Genomic DNA, 15709 nt, shown 5'->3' on the forward strand with positions numbered 1-15709 from the left:
ACACAAAGCTGCAGTAATCGATGACAAACGCTGCTGCAACCGCTACAACATGACGATCAAGCACTCACCGTTAAGCCGATGGTGGAGACGTCAACTTCAGAGAACAGGTCCAACTCCTTATATGTTCCATTGAATCCCGCCCCATCCACGGCTCGTCGAAAGTGATGACGGCATTTCTGTCGCCGTATGTAACGAGGCACTTCGATGACATTGGGCGACAACGGCGCAAGACAAAGAACAGTTCTCAAGCCTGCCGCGGCACATGCACTCGCTCACACATACACGGTGTAGTGTCTCTACGACTCGATTGCTCTAGTCCTGAAACACCCAAAAGTGAAACAAAGCCGGTGATTAAAACAAAACGAACTTATTTACTGATACACCAAAATAGGAAACGTCCACGCAGCTCAAAAGGTTCGCTGGCTACTGATGTTTTCCCGGGTCCGCCGTATTCTCCTCCTTGCACCACAAACACACACACACAAAAACAACCACCGACACTAGCATGGGCGTCGGCAGGATTTTGCCTTGGGGGGTGCAAACCCGTGTTACATCGCGTCTGGGGGAGGGGGGGAGAGAGACCTGGCATAGCTTGGGGTGGGGGCGGCAAGTGCCGGTGTGGCTTGAGGGGAGCAAGTGCCCCTTTTGCACCCCCCTGCCTACGCCCATGGACACTGGTGCACGTGTCCCCTGTTTTATGGCCCACTTCGGAGGGGAGAACAGTAGCGGTTTCAGTCAAGCGCGCTTTCTATGTTCCAAGGCCACGGACGCGGGGGCCGTATGCTAGACGGCCTTCGCTACGCGTGGCTCTTCCCAGCACTGGAAACTCCAAAACGAACTGTCCGCGACACACGGCACGTATCCACGTGCGGTCCTCGTTGCCATGACTGCTGATTTATCAGTAGCTCTACTGATGATTGTAATTTCTGCTGACTCAGTGAAAAGGTCACGGAATCTACTGCTTTTTGGTCTTTTTACAAAAATGAAAGGAACCTCTACGTTTTTTTACTAAGTTTACATTAATGTGATATCACCAGACAAACAAGAAATTCCTTTCTTTGCGATGTTCTCAAACGCAGCACTACTTTTGACTGACGAGCCATAGACACCATAGACTTTCATACAGTAAGTATAACAGGAAGCTCTATTTATGAGCAAATACCAGCAAGTCGTGAGACAGAAATGTGAATGCACAACGCGCCCCACAGCTACGAAACCACAAGCAATATACTATCTGGCTCTCGCGCCAGTGCCCCATACCCCGTGCGAAGAAGTATGGACCCTGGAATAAAGGAAGTATGGGCCACGGTGCCCCGGCCTGGACGTATACATACCGTCGGGCAAACAGGGCCCACCTCCACCGTTCAATAAAGGTCATCCTGTCATCTCTCTTAACAATTTTATTTTAGTTATTTATTCATCCACTTATTGCTTACAAGAAACGAACGAGCATCGTTACGGCCACTAATATACATTTTCCAGGCACTGACACTTCGTAATGCACTTAACGTAAAAATATGCTTAGTAGTGAAAAGGAGATCTACCCGCTCACCCGCTCACCCCCCGGCTCCCTCCCTTTCCTTCACGAGGCGTGCGGGAGTAAGTGTTGCCATTCGTCCTCCCGTTCCTCTCATTTTGACGAAGCACCAAGCAGTTACCCTCCGAACTTTGCGCACGGCACGCATGCTTCTGCAGTTCGTCCTTCGAGGGAGTAAAGCGCCCTTTTTCGGATGAACTGCGCAGTTACTCCCGAAAACTTTTTAGAGTGTAGGCTGCGTGGCGTGAAACTGGACCCAGCTTGCCTTTGCCACGTTAATCTCTGTGACCCTGCGCGTGGTATAATCAGCAATTAATTACTTGTTATATTCTAATACCCATGCGACGGACCTGTGCGGTATTAATATGAACTACGACGTAATATCGTTCTCACTAAAACCAACATTTCGGGACAAACTGCGATCACGGGCATCGGCAGGGAGGTGTGCAACAAGGTGGCACTTGCGTACTTGTTTGCAGGACGAGAGCTGCGACGGTGATGCGATCTCCGTTGACGGCCTCGAACGTGCATTCAACAACGTGGCCTGCGTCGTACACCGCCTCGCCCTCGATGAGGCATCGTGACCTTTCACAAGCTTTATATCTACATACTTGTAGATGCTGGAGAACAGCACGCTTACTGAAATATCGGAAGAAACACCAAACTAATTAGTATATCGTACGGCGGAAACAAGATAACGAGCGAGAGCACTCACACATAGTTTCACTTTCTTACCAGCAATGCGGTTGCTGGCAACGGCGCACTCGTCGGCCATCCGGGGGATTTCTTGGCCCCGTCGATTGGGCCACAACTAAAACAAGTTCAAGATTACACTCGAAAACGTTCGTTGCAGGTGTTAGTTGACGGTCGCGAGGCTGTTCGTTCGACAAAGTTCCCTCCTGAAGCAGACGATCCGCATACAGGAGCAGCGGCTGCTGCAGCGCGGTTGAAAGCGGAGTCCCCGCTCTGACGTCACACGCAAGAGGGCGCCACTCCAAGATCTCGAGGCCAATAGGGGCTTTAGGCCCACGTAAAGCCCCTTGATTTTGAAAGTAGCGACACTCTCATCCGCGCGCGTGTTTTCCTCCTCAATTCTCCTCGGATTTCTCCCCTCCCCTGGCCGGCGCGGTGCGCACGGCACGCTGAACCCTCCACTGGCTCGCCGCAGCCGCATTAGAATCACTGCGCGCGCTTGTTTATTCGGCCCCTTGAAGCAGTAAATGAGAATCTGTCGCTTAAAAACCGTCTTGACTAAAGTGGGCTTCCGATAGGACATAATGACAAATATATATTTTTTAAGACGCTTCGATAAATACAAGCGGATGCGTTTCGAAAAAAAAAAAGAGTATACCAACTGGCGGCGGAGCGGTTTACTTCTCCATCGCCGCTTCGGCTCTCCGTAACGCGAAGCTGTATTAAGCGCATGTAATGTATGCAGCATAAAGTATAGTCGAGAATTTCGTTCCAAATTGTTGTCTTGATGAGCTCAAAGAAGGTAGCCAAGAAGAAATGTGGTGGCTTACTTGAATTGCTCGAAAGGAGTGGGCCGCAAGCCTTTTTGTGCCAATGCCGCTGTCAGACACGTACGCACGAGCATACATACATATGCGCGTACACACGCAATACAGTCACGCACGCACGCGCATACACACAAGATACACACACATGCACACGCGCACACACGCGATACAGACACGCAGGCATATACATGCACACGCGATACAGACACGCACATACATACATACGCTCGCGATACAGGCACGCACGCATGCCCGTACATGCACACGCGATACACGCACCCACATACATCCACACGCGGGTACAGTCGCGATAGACACGCACGCACATGCACACGCGTGAATATACACAAGCGCACGCACGCACAGGCGCACACATACACACACATCCGCGCGCACAAGCACATACGCATGCGCCAATACAGACATGCACTCACACATACGTACGCGCACGCACGCACAGGTGCGAAGACACATACACGAGCGCACGCACACCATGGCGCACACATACATAAACCTACGCACACGCAGGCGCACACATGCACTCGCACACGCAAAAACACGTGCGCACACGCACCTACACACGCAAGCGCACACATGCACACATACAAACACGCATGCACCCGCACACACACGCCTGGAGGGTTCATGGCGTGCGCGAGCAACTAAAAGCGCGCGAAGTTTCCTTGCGCGCACCTTTCGTGACGTCAGTGTCACCTGACTGGGAGGTATCGCGCGTCGCAGCCACTCAGCGTTGCGGATGCGCCGGCTCCACGAAAGCGAGGGTGAAAAAAGAGGAGGCTGACGGCGCTGCGAGGGTGCGGCGGCGTGGATAAAACAGCGCCGCTACTTTCCAACATCTAGGGGTTTTAGGCCCACGCTCCGCGCAGCGCCATGCACGTGAAACGGCGAAAAGCAACCGCATGCGCAGAAGTGCGAAGGGGCGGTGCATGGCGACGGTCGTCTGCTTGCGAACCACCCCTTGGCTTCGCTTGCGCACGCCGGCATTGCTAAGGCAGAGCCGTGCAGTCGCACGTCAGGAGATGCGAAAGTTTTCAGTGACACATTAATATCTTCCGCCCACCGTGCAAAACAAAAATTTGAATATTTATTCCAGCTTTTCTGGAGCAAGAAAAAAGAGGAAAAAACGAAGAACACGAGATATTCGCGCTGTACTCCTAGTAGCGCGTAGTCTCCATTCGCTTCCAGCACATCCCTTCCGTGCGCGTCCTTCCGTGAGCGTCCTGTCCATTCTCACACGATTCCATTCATCTTAAACCGCTTTCCACAGTTTCGGCTGACGCTCCATGGATTCCTCGGCGTGCCAGAGCTGTTTTGATTATGCCCCACACATTTTCAATGATGTTTTTAACAGGCGACTGCGGTGGCCACTCCAGGACTGTAACACCATTGTTTTCCAGCAGCTTCCCTGCTTTCTTCGATGTATGAATCGGTGACCTGTCCTGTTGAAAGATGAAATCGTCTTCATGAAAGATGCCGCTGGTGAGGTGTGGGAGCGCCACATTCTCCAACAGTTCACAATACTTGTCTGCCGTGAACTTCCCTTGGATTCGGAAGAGTGGCCCAAGGCTTCGCTTGTGATGCATCCCCAAACCAGGACACTACATCTTCCGCTTGCGGTCACTCGCTGCATGTATTCCGGTTTGTAGCTGGAAGGTAGAAGAAAAGAGTTAGGCTACTGTTCGCTCAGCTCGTTAAAACTACAGAAAAACATTTGCCGCAGCGATTTGCATTGAAGGGTAGGATTGTATTACTCTAGCAATTTAAGGTGACTATGTCCCCTAGAAGTGCAGTAATCGATGTCTGGCCTGGACCTAAAATGTCAACCGTTTTCACACAGCAACAAAGTTGGAAAAAATATCCGCTGGTGAGCAAACGTAAAGCGAGAATAGGGCCAAAGACGAGCAAGGGGGCGTGCACTGCAGCCCGTCACATATGGCAGCGTGTAATAACACTCAACAGCCAGAAAATTCTTACCGGGAGTTTCGAGGTCTCCAAACTTTCTGCTGTTGATGGCAGTCTGTTGTAAGCGTCGAATCATCAGTGAAGACCACACGCTTCCATTGATCGACGGCCCAATCACGGTGTTCCTGGACGAACAGCGACCGTTTCTTCTTGCTGTATTTTCGCAGAAGTGGCTTTTTTACGGCGGTACAACTGCTCAGATCGGCTTCAGCAAGTCGTCGCTTCACAGTCGTCTTCGACGCTTCGATCGCTAATTTAGTTCGGATTTCTTGAACTGATCAAAGCAGTTGGCTTATGGGAGACCAGCGCTGGATAGGTGGCGCGCCGAAAAAGGGCGCCTGGCGGCGAGTCGCGACATAACTCAGCCGCTCGCATGGCCTCCGCGCCGCCGGCTAATCTCGGAGGCCATGCCGCTCGCGCTTAGACGACCGGCCGCACCGTACCGCGGTGAGCGCACGCGTGTGCGCTGTTCCCGTGCTTCATTTTGGCTCGAACAGCTCGAGCAGCCATTGCGCCAGTAATACTGTTCTATGATTTAGAAAAAAATAACTTTCTCAGGAAAGCACTGGAAAACGGAGAGAAGCCCTGCAAAGCAGACTACGTCTGTACATACGGCGTCAAAGATACAGTGCTGTGCCGTGGTCCCGACTCCGTCGTCACCATTTTCTGGTTGCGTCCTGGGATTTGTGTCAAGCTAGTGCAGGCTCACAAGCCTCCATTGATAAGTACGTGCTGCGTCGATACCAGCTGCCCACTAGTGCAGTAAAAAAAAAAAGTAAGAGGCAAGGAGTAGCTGCGTCAACGTTTTTCTGCCATGGTATGTATGCCCAGCGCACGGTACCGGACGTTGATCAAACAAATCACCGTGCTGGCATAGCATGTATGGTGTCCCGCTGTTATGCTCGAGGGCGTGGGATAGATTCCCGGCCACGGTGGCCGCATTTCGATGGGGTTGAAATACAAAGAACACCCGCGTACTGAGATTTATGCGCACATTAAAGAACTCCAAGCGGTCGAAATTAATCCTGATTCCCACTCTACGGCGTGCCTCATTATCATACTTTGTTTGGCACGTAAAACGCCAGCAATTGTCGATGTTGATCAAACACGGTAATTCTAACCAGACACAGGAAAGCGAAAAAACTAACACAGTACGTTAGGCGAATTAACCGGCAAGTAAAAATCCAAGAGATTTGGCCCTTTTCTAGCGAGGCATAAATTGCGATGTCACTTATTCGCCGCGACAGCCAATGCACGAAGAAGCTTTACCGCATCGGCTGACTCCAGAAAGCTACGCTTCGAGTAGTCCACTGCGTTGTTCGTGAGAACAACTCTGTCTGTAGCACAAGTGAAGTTCAACGGAGGCATCCATCGCTTGCGTATTTCTCATAGCAGTTCAGCGGCTTCGGCGAAAGTGCCCCCGTACGCATTTCGTAGACAGACAGCTTTCCTTCCGCTTAGCTGTTTGCATATAATGTAGACTACCTGCCTATCGTATCATATTCACTGCACGCGGTGGCATCAGAAGGAGCTTGGTGGTGGTCAGATGAAAACATTATTACATATGCCGCATGCTGCATAATATGTACGTTTTATTTACGACAAAACACTGATTAAATTCTGCTCGTAGGCCCCGGTTTCCACTGGTGGCCCTCACTATCGAATAAATCTAGCAGACACGCGCAGTTCCGTTTAGAAACCAGCCCGACGCCACTAGACAGGAGAGGAAGAGCAGAACATACTGTGCTCGCCTGACTGCCGGGATACAACGCCACATCTGTTCCTATTCTTATGTTTTAGAGTTTTAGAAGGAAAATCATAGAAGGATACGTCCTCCCTCATTTCTACGTATTGTGGCACTTGAATGCGCAACAGTACCGCCACTATCCTTTAGTTTTGTTTCGGCGATATGCGCCCGCATCGCCTCAACTAGAGTTACTGTACAGTAACTCTAGCCTCAACCAGTCACCACTCTCGACCGCGGGAGCGGCTGGAGTATGCCCGCTTTGACCGCCAGGGCGGCGCTGCCCACACCGCGGAAATAGAGTTACAGTAACTCTACGCGGAAACTCCAGCGCTGGTTCCCTGCTGGGGATTCCCCTGCCGGAAAAAGCGTACACTAGTAGAGTACGTGTTATGACCCTTCCGCTCCCTTTGGCTCCCACGCATTTGCGAAGCGCGCGCTGCACGTGAAACGCCCCTCGTTCCGCGATGTCACCCCGACAGCCGCCTTTCTTGCAAAAACCTGTCGCTCCTCTCCTCGCACCTGCCTTTTGAATGCGCTGTCTCGGCACGTTCACGCACCCTGCACGCGCTGTTCTCTGCTCGCCGTGTACGTGCAGCTTCACGTGTCGCTTGCTCTGAAGGTTCAGAAAGATCCCAGAGATGAAAAAAAACGACAGGCCTGCGCTGAAACCGCAGCACGGTCACAGCGAAAGCTGGAAGAGCGGCGTTTCTAGAGCCCGTAAAGCTCTCTTGGGGCTACAATACAAGTACACTAGAAAGGTACCCACTACGTCGTAAATCACAATTTTTGTAAAGTTGGTAAGCACCTACTAAGCCATTATTCGTCATTCTGCGGAGAAGCGAGGCACCACCTACACGTCTGTAAGGCATTATGTGCACTTTGCTGACGCGACGACTGATGAAGAATTATGGCTCAGCCCTTTGTAATGGGTTGGAATCTTTAAACGGCCCACCAGTTATGTAATTTGCATTGGGTGACGCCCGGTCGCTATTTCACTCTCCTGTCATGCTGTATAACATACGTTAACGCGGGAGAGAGACGGGGGGGGGGGGCGAAGAACTTTACTGAGACCCCGAGGAAACGGATCATGCGCTTATGGGCTTCCTTGGCAACCAATACAAGAGCACTTGCGAGGAACCCACTACGCTACAAATCATTGTAATTTTACTGAGACCCCGAGGAAGTGGATCATGCGCTTATGGGCTTCCTTGGCAACCAATACGAGTGCACTTGCGAGGAACCTACTACGCTATAAATTATTGTAATTTTTGAGAAGTAGGGCAGCAGGCACTGTGCCATTTTTCGTCATTCTACGGAGAGCGTTGGTACCTGCTAAACGCATGTAAGGCATTATGCGCACTTTGTTGATGCTGTGCCTAATGACGATGAAGAATTATGGCAGAGCCCTTTGTAATGGGTTCGAAGCATTCAACAACCTACTCGTTGCGCAATTCGCGTTGTGTGACGCCTGGTTACAGAATTCGCGTTGTGCGACGCTTGGTGCTTATTTTACTCTTCAACCACGCTATAGACATATTGCATATGCTAATGTGGTTCCTTCCCGACGTGAAGCCTGTATAGGACCTTTTTGCAAAGCAGTTTCAAGCACCGGCATGGCTCAGAGGTTGAATACTGGGCTCCCACGCAGAGGGCCCGGGTTCGAACCTCGTTCCATCCTTGAATTTTTTTCTAATTTGGTTTTTTTTATTATTTCAAGCGATACTGGTTACGGACACTGGCGGCGGCGGACAACTACGGCGCCAAAAACGGCCGGTGAAATGATCTCATAACAGCTTTCGCTGTAAAACCAGTGGGTGTACGGCAGGACTGGGAATCGAAACCGGTGCCTGCCGCATAGGAAGCGGACGCTCTAACTCGGCTGCCATTGTGGTTTGTCCAGTGGTAGCCGAGGCAGCCTGACAAAGGAGGCAACCTCATCAGGAGATGGACGACAGGCACTAAAGAGAAGAGTTGGAGGGCTGACACAAGCTATGAGGGGGGGGGGGGTGAATCGCCCCTACCCCCCCCCCCCTCTGGATCCGTCATCACGAACTGTGGGCAAGGGGTCTTTTTTACAGCGAAAGCTGTTATGAGATCATTTCACCGGCCGTTTTTGGCGCCGTAGTTGTCCGCCGCCGCCGCCGCCGGTGTCCGTAACCAGTATCGCTTGAAATAAGAAAAAAAAAACGAAATAAGAAAAAAAATTCCAGGATGGAACGAGGTTAGAACCCGGGCCCTCTGCGTAGGAGCCCAGTATTCAACCTCTGAGCCATGCCGGTGCTTGAAACTGCTTTGCAAAAAGGTCCTATACAGGCTTCACGTCGGGAAGGAACCACATTAGCATATGCAATATAGCGTGGTTGAAGAGTAAAATAAGCACCAAGCGTCGCACAACGCGAATTCTGTAACCAGGCGTCACACAACGCGAATTGCGCAACGAGTAGGTTGTTGAATGCTTCGAACCCATTACAAAGGGCTCTGCCATAATTCTTCATCGTCATCAGGCACAGCATCAACAAAGTGCGCATAATGCCTTACATGCGTTTAGCAGGTACCAACGCTCTCCGTAGAATGACGAAAAATGGCACAGTGCCTGCTGCCCTACTTCTCAAAAATTACAATAATTTATAGCGTAGTAGGTTCCTCGCAAATGCACTTGTATTGGTTGCCAAGAAAGCCCATAAGCGCATGAACCACTTCCTCGGGGTCTCAGTAAAATTACAATGATTTGTAGCGTAGTGGGTTCCTCGCAAGTGCACTTGTATTGGTTGCCAAGGAAGCCCATAAGCGCATGATCCGTTTCCTCGGGGTCTCAGTATTCTTCGCCCCCCCCCCCCCGTCTCTCTCCCGCGTTAACGTATGTTATACAGCGTGACGGGAGAGTGAAATAGCGACCGGGCGTCACCCAATGCAAATTACATAACTGGTGGGCCGTTTAAAGATTCCAACCCATTACAAAGGGCTGAGCCATAATTCTTCATCGTCATCAGTCGTCGCGTCAACAAAGTGCACATAATGCCTTACAGACGTGTAGGTGGTGCCTCGCTTCTCCGCAGAATGACGAATAATGGCTTAGTAGGTGCTTACCAACTTCACAAAAATTGTGATTTACGACGTAGTGGGTACCTTTCTAGTGTACTTGTATTGTAGCCCCAAGAGAGCTTTACGGGCTCTAGAAACGCCGCTCTTCCAGCTTTCGCTGTGACCGTGCTGCGGTTTCAGCGCAGGCCTGTCGTTTTTGTATGTCGCATCTGCATTCATTGTTCTGTTAGCAGTAGGTGCCCATCGTTTCTGTGTCCCACGTCCTTATTTGCCCTGCACTATTTGAGCAAAAAGAAAAGGCGAGTTAGAATACATTGTATCGAGAGCTGCGGAGTCCACGAATGCGCTCCGACGTTGCTCGGTTGCGCCATAATCCCGCTCAGGTGTTATCAATACGTGTGACCACCCAAAAAAACTGCTGGGCGCAGTTTTGCCGCTCCTACTCGGTAGGCTGTGCGTTCTGGCGCTGGTGTCGCATCTCGAGAACATAGAGTTTCTTACAAAAATACATAGAGGGAAATCTGGCGCCACCGTCTATGCGAATTTCTTAAGGGGCGCCGTTGGAGTGCTGGGAATGACGGTATATGTGTCTGTGAGGCTTGTGTTGGCTGGTGTTGAGCGAGGCTTCGGCTCAAAAGCAGATACGACTGCGCAAATAAAGCTTCTCTAAAACAAAACTTTTATAAGCGGATGTCATTTACGCGCATTATAGTTTAAAATAAACGTCCACTCACCTTGACTGCATAACCAAACGGCGAAAGAAAGAAACAGATGACGAACAGTGGCAGAGGGAACGCTGCCTTCGTCGTCTACCTGCCAAGTTTAGCAGCCGTTGGTTACTTTTTACGCTTAGTAAAGCTGTAAATAGCTCACTATGGGCTCCTTTAGTAAGAAATCAACCATTTCGATGCAAGGAACGCGTTGAAGCCAGACGCGTCTTCTAGGTGTCTGGGCTCTACGTGAAGGATACGAATCCGAGTCAAGTTCGAAGCTCACATATCCCGACATTCCACATATCCCGGCATTCCACAATAGAACAGAACCAGGCATTCCACAAGACCTTCAAACGTAGGCGGAACCGTCAATGTTGCCAACCAAAACGTGTGGCACAATGTTGCCCATCAAGAAGTAGCGCTCGGCTTGCGCATGCGCGAGAAATCTGGGGACGTTTGCGTCTTGAACGTTTATTTTCGCCTAGGTACAACTGAGAAAAACGATGTAATGTCCGTTCGTCCCTAGATCTGCTTAGATCCGTTAGTTCTCTCGGTGGCACCGACCACCGTGCCGTTTATTTGGCTTGTATTTGGTGGTCGCACGGGAATATTTTTGCGCAGCGTGGGATAAAAGCTGCAGCTGAGGTGAGTACCGTGCCATTTCTCATTATTTCGTTTGCAATGTTAGCATATGAAAGCGGTGCCGTCGCAAAGGGACCACTTAACGTTTGAAACTCGCAGACGCAGTGCCGATTCAAAATTTCATGGGCATATAGACCGTGCCAAACTTTTTATCGCAGTATTTTATGATTGCAATGTACGGATTAATCCGCGGTGATTTTGACACGCTTGGCGAGCACGTCCTAATAAGGAGTAGCCTTTCATGGATCTTTATACGAATATGGAGGATAAGGTATGCGTGTGTTCGACATTTAAGAGCTTGATAAAAAGCATTCGTCTTGTATAATGGCATATGCAATTGAAGTAAATAGGTATGACGCTCAAGGCACTGGGGCTAAGTTAAGACACAAAACGACACACGGGCGCCAACTTCGTACTGCTTGTTAACAGAAACCACGCTCATTTATACATGCTGCCGAACAAGGTAATCTCATTATGGGTGTGCTAACAAATTATCATGACCGAGTGATCTAGCAGGTACTGGGTCATGATGGCCCAAAATAACTAGAACGAAGCCCGCAAATAAATCAAAATCTCTTTGTGTTCACCTCCTGCTATTCCTACCCGCATAGTCCAATAGCCACCTTCTGCTGGCACAACACTGTTAGGAAGGCATACACCTTAGTAATAGGGAACAAAAAGCACAGCGCAAAACATGCATGATGTACACTGCTGGGACCTTCGATTAGAAGCCAAAGAATAGTAGTTTTATAGATGATATTTAAGAGTGGCATGATGTTCGAAAACAAAAGATATGAATGGATGAGCTGGACAGCTATGTTCTTACTGCGGAGGTCCACAAAGACATGAGGAGTTTTTTCCAGTGTTGTAAGTCCAAGAACAAGTGCTGATGCCCTCACAACACACGAGACAAATTTTGTGTGCCTTTGCAGCTAGTGCAAGCAGAGAGAAAAACTTTAGAATGGTAGGATATCTGATGCACCAGCGCAGGGTGTGCTTAAAGCCGAAATCTCCTGATAATTTGCTTTTTTGCACAATAACATGTGAGAAAATACACTGTAAACTGTGCCACAAAACCTTATAGACTGTAAATACTAGCAGTGGTACAATCTATGAAAAGAATGGTGTCACGAATAGCGTTTTTTTCCTTTCGGCGCCGTCCATACATCTTTCGAAAAGCACACATAGTGCACGCGGTTTGTTATAATTTTTATCTAGGCTGGTGTACTGACAACAAACATAATAAATCTGGCTTTTTCCCTCTATTTTTCTTGCTGGGACAAGGTGCTACTACGCTGCAGGCACTGCAAATCCAGAAGGTTGTACGGTTGGGTGTGTGGGTAGAGCATTCTTCAAAGTTCAACACCGAGTGCAATAAAAACAAAAGAACAGAGCATTCTGTTCTCTGTCCCCTCTGTTTTTATTGCACTCCCTATTGCAACTTTAAGTTATGCTGCAAATCACATTTCTTGCTACACTATCTGCTGCAAAACGCTCTTAACGATCCCGACCTGGATTTGCAGAAAAAATAGGTACGGTATGCCGCTTTTGAACAAACATTCATCGTATCCTGTATGCCCAACTATTTCCACGGTGTGGTCCTTTTATTCAAGGAATTATCGAAGCAAACCATGCACCAACAAAATGTAGATTGTTGCTACTTAGAACGCCTTGCTCTCGATTCCGTGTTTGGGCAACACCACTTAGTTTACTGGCTCAGGCCTTATAGTTGGGCTGGATTGGGCCGGGTAGGTGAAATGATTTTTTTTTTAATTTGGGACGGGCCCGGGTCTTGCTTGAAGTCACTAAGCCAGATTCGAAGGAGAAAACTTCGATGTTTTTCAGGCTGGGTCCAGGCTGAGAATCATGCCCAAATTTGGATTGTAAGCTCACACGAAACTGAGGTTTGCGTGCTTGAAGGAATGCTGTGACGAATTTTCACAGCGAACCGAGTTCAAACTTATTTATTTGAATTTGGAAGCCTAGAAATGAATGTGGCTCCTTTTCCAGACTGATCACAATAGCCATTAGCAAAAAGATCAAGAGAGTTGCAACAGGTGCGACGTTGGAGATATGTACGGCAAATATCATGATTGTGACCACGTGTAGTAAGAAAACACTTTGGCATCTGTTGTGAAGGGACAAAAAACGAAATGGTTTGCGACGTCCACTCGCTCACGTCCTGGTTGGATTCCCCCAACGCCGATAGTGGCAACGACGTGGTCTCACTGCCACGAGATGCATCTGCGCATCTGGGTAGAACTGACTGCAGAGTGGAGGTTCATGTGGTTAATGTAGCAAATGGCATGTCGGTTTGCTAACGCCACTGCTTTGGTACTTCAAGTGATCTTGCTCTCATATGAAACTAATTTATGTCTTAAGACGGGTCTGAAAATAGCCATAGAAGATTTTGGTGCCTACACTACTGTTATGTTTGCCGCTCATAAGTCGATCCTGCGGAAGAGACGGCGCGGCACTGTACGTCGTACAAAGCTTCTTTCTCGGCTCTCTCGGCATGGTCTTTGACTGTGCAATTATCAACGAAAGCAAACTGGAGGAAGCAGCTCGCTCCCACGATGCCCCCAGGGGTTCCAGGTACGCGACCGTTCTCAGAGGTCGGCTTTTCGGGATTACAGCCCGAATGTGTGGGAAAATGAGGAGAGCAAGCATCTCCTGCTCTATGCTGTCGCTCGAGGCGGCAGCATGCTTGACCACAAGAATGACCGACATGCGCTTTGGGCGCGCCGACGGCAAGGCAGGGGGAGTCACAACAATGCGCGGTCCTAATGCGGGAAACGCGAGGACACGCAAATTGTCTTTCCGGAACCGTCTTGACTACCGTCACCGGGGGTTTGACTCGATGAGCGTGAGAAACGGCGCGAATGCCTCAGGTGTGCGATACAGATGTATTGCAACCGTGGGAACTCCTGAGAGCGTGGGGTAAAGAGAGAGCCATGATGGGAAAGAGTGCCAAAACGCCTGTCTGCGCTGTAAAGACACTGCTGTCGAGATTAAGGACAGCCCAGTGGCTTAATCTGAGGATAAACGGATTGGATAAGGGAATGTCGAGGCGGACCACCAGTGGCCACCTCCCCTTTCTCTTTGTTACCGCAAGGTACTTAAGACTGGACGGAATTCGTTTCCCTTCAGTCTAGCCTGTAATCACTTAACTGATCGATCAGTAAGACTCCGTACGATGCAACTTCTGTCTGGGCCGTAACCACTTGGTGGTCGAACAGTGAGACTCGGTTCTTCGTATGTAGTAACAGTATTCTAGGCTCTAACTTAAGAAAAGTTAAGTAGAAGAGTAAGATGCTGTTGATGTCTATGTTATCATAGGTGTGCTTCGGCAAGATGTGCATATGACTGTAAATATTTCGCTGCAATATACCTTCAAGTTTTTATTACCTCCAACCTGCCTCCTGCTTCATCGACGTCGATCATTTCTTTAACGGGACTTCAATCCACATCAAGGAGAAAACGAACAAGAGAAAAACATAACTGGCGCAGCCGGCAGGATCGGCGAGCTCTACAGCACCATACACTGGACCAGCGCTGAGAAGACCCGAGGGGCAAGGCATCCAACAGCCACCAGCGGCAACGTCGAGACGATCCCACAGCAGTCAACTCCGGCGCCGTGGAGGAGATCCAGGAACGACAAAGCATTCAGCAAAGGGTGAGCAGGATTTCTTACGTCTTTCTCAAGTTGGCATGGCAGTTTATGTGTAGAGCACATGGTGAGAACACGCGGGGGGTGCTGAAACAATGGAGTATAATGGAGATGAAGGTGCGAGTGTAGCGGATATGGATCGGAATCGAGAGCCATCAAATGATGGTAATCTAAATTCTGACAAATCAGCTGAGGCGAGAGTGCCTACTCAGAGGCAAGAATCGATGCAGCAGGCATCTCAGGTTTTGCCGAATTCAAGTGAAACGAGAACGCTCGAACTTGAAATTCAAAGGCTCAATCTTCAGATTGAGTACGAAAGGCTAGTGCAGAATAGAATGAACGCGGAACGTCTCAATGGCACGTTGTCCAACTCTGGGTCGGAGACGGGTGATCAGAGGCGACGGTGTTTCGATTCTCTGCAGCAATGTGCAAAAGTGCTGAAAGGGTTTCGCCTGCCGAGTGACGCGGATGTGCCATTATGGTTTGAGGAAGTAGAAAGACTGTTTGCTACTTATCAAGTACCGTATGAGAGTGGCGTGCATTTGGTTATGCCAGCACTAACCGAACGAGTCCGTTACCTACTGCGTAACCTCAACCCTGAAGAGAGTGCAGATTACGAGTCAGTTAAAGCGGCGGTGCTGACGGAACTGAAGCTTTCTCCGGCAGAGTATCTGCAGAGGTTTGAACGTGCAGTAAAGCGGAAGGAAGAGACGTGTGCGCAGTTCGCGTCCCGCGTGAAAACTTATTTCTCATACTACCTTCAAGTGAGAGAGGCCGACACGGTAGAAGTGATGGCCGAACTCATGGTTGCTGACCGTATAAAATCGGGACTAAGTACGGAGGGTCTAGAGTATG

Source organism: Rhipicephalus sanguineus, chromosome 3 (genome assembly GCF_013339695.2).
Source record: "Rhipicephalus sanguineus isolate Rsan-2018 chromosome 3, BIME_Rsan_1.4, whole genome shotgun sequence".
In the NCBI taxonomy this organism is placed as follows: domain Eukaryota; kingdom Metazoa; phylum Arthropoda; class Arachnida; order Ixodida; family Ixodidae; genus Rhipicephalus; species Rhipicephalus sanguineus.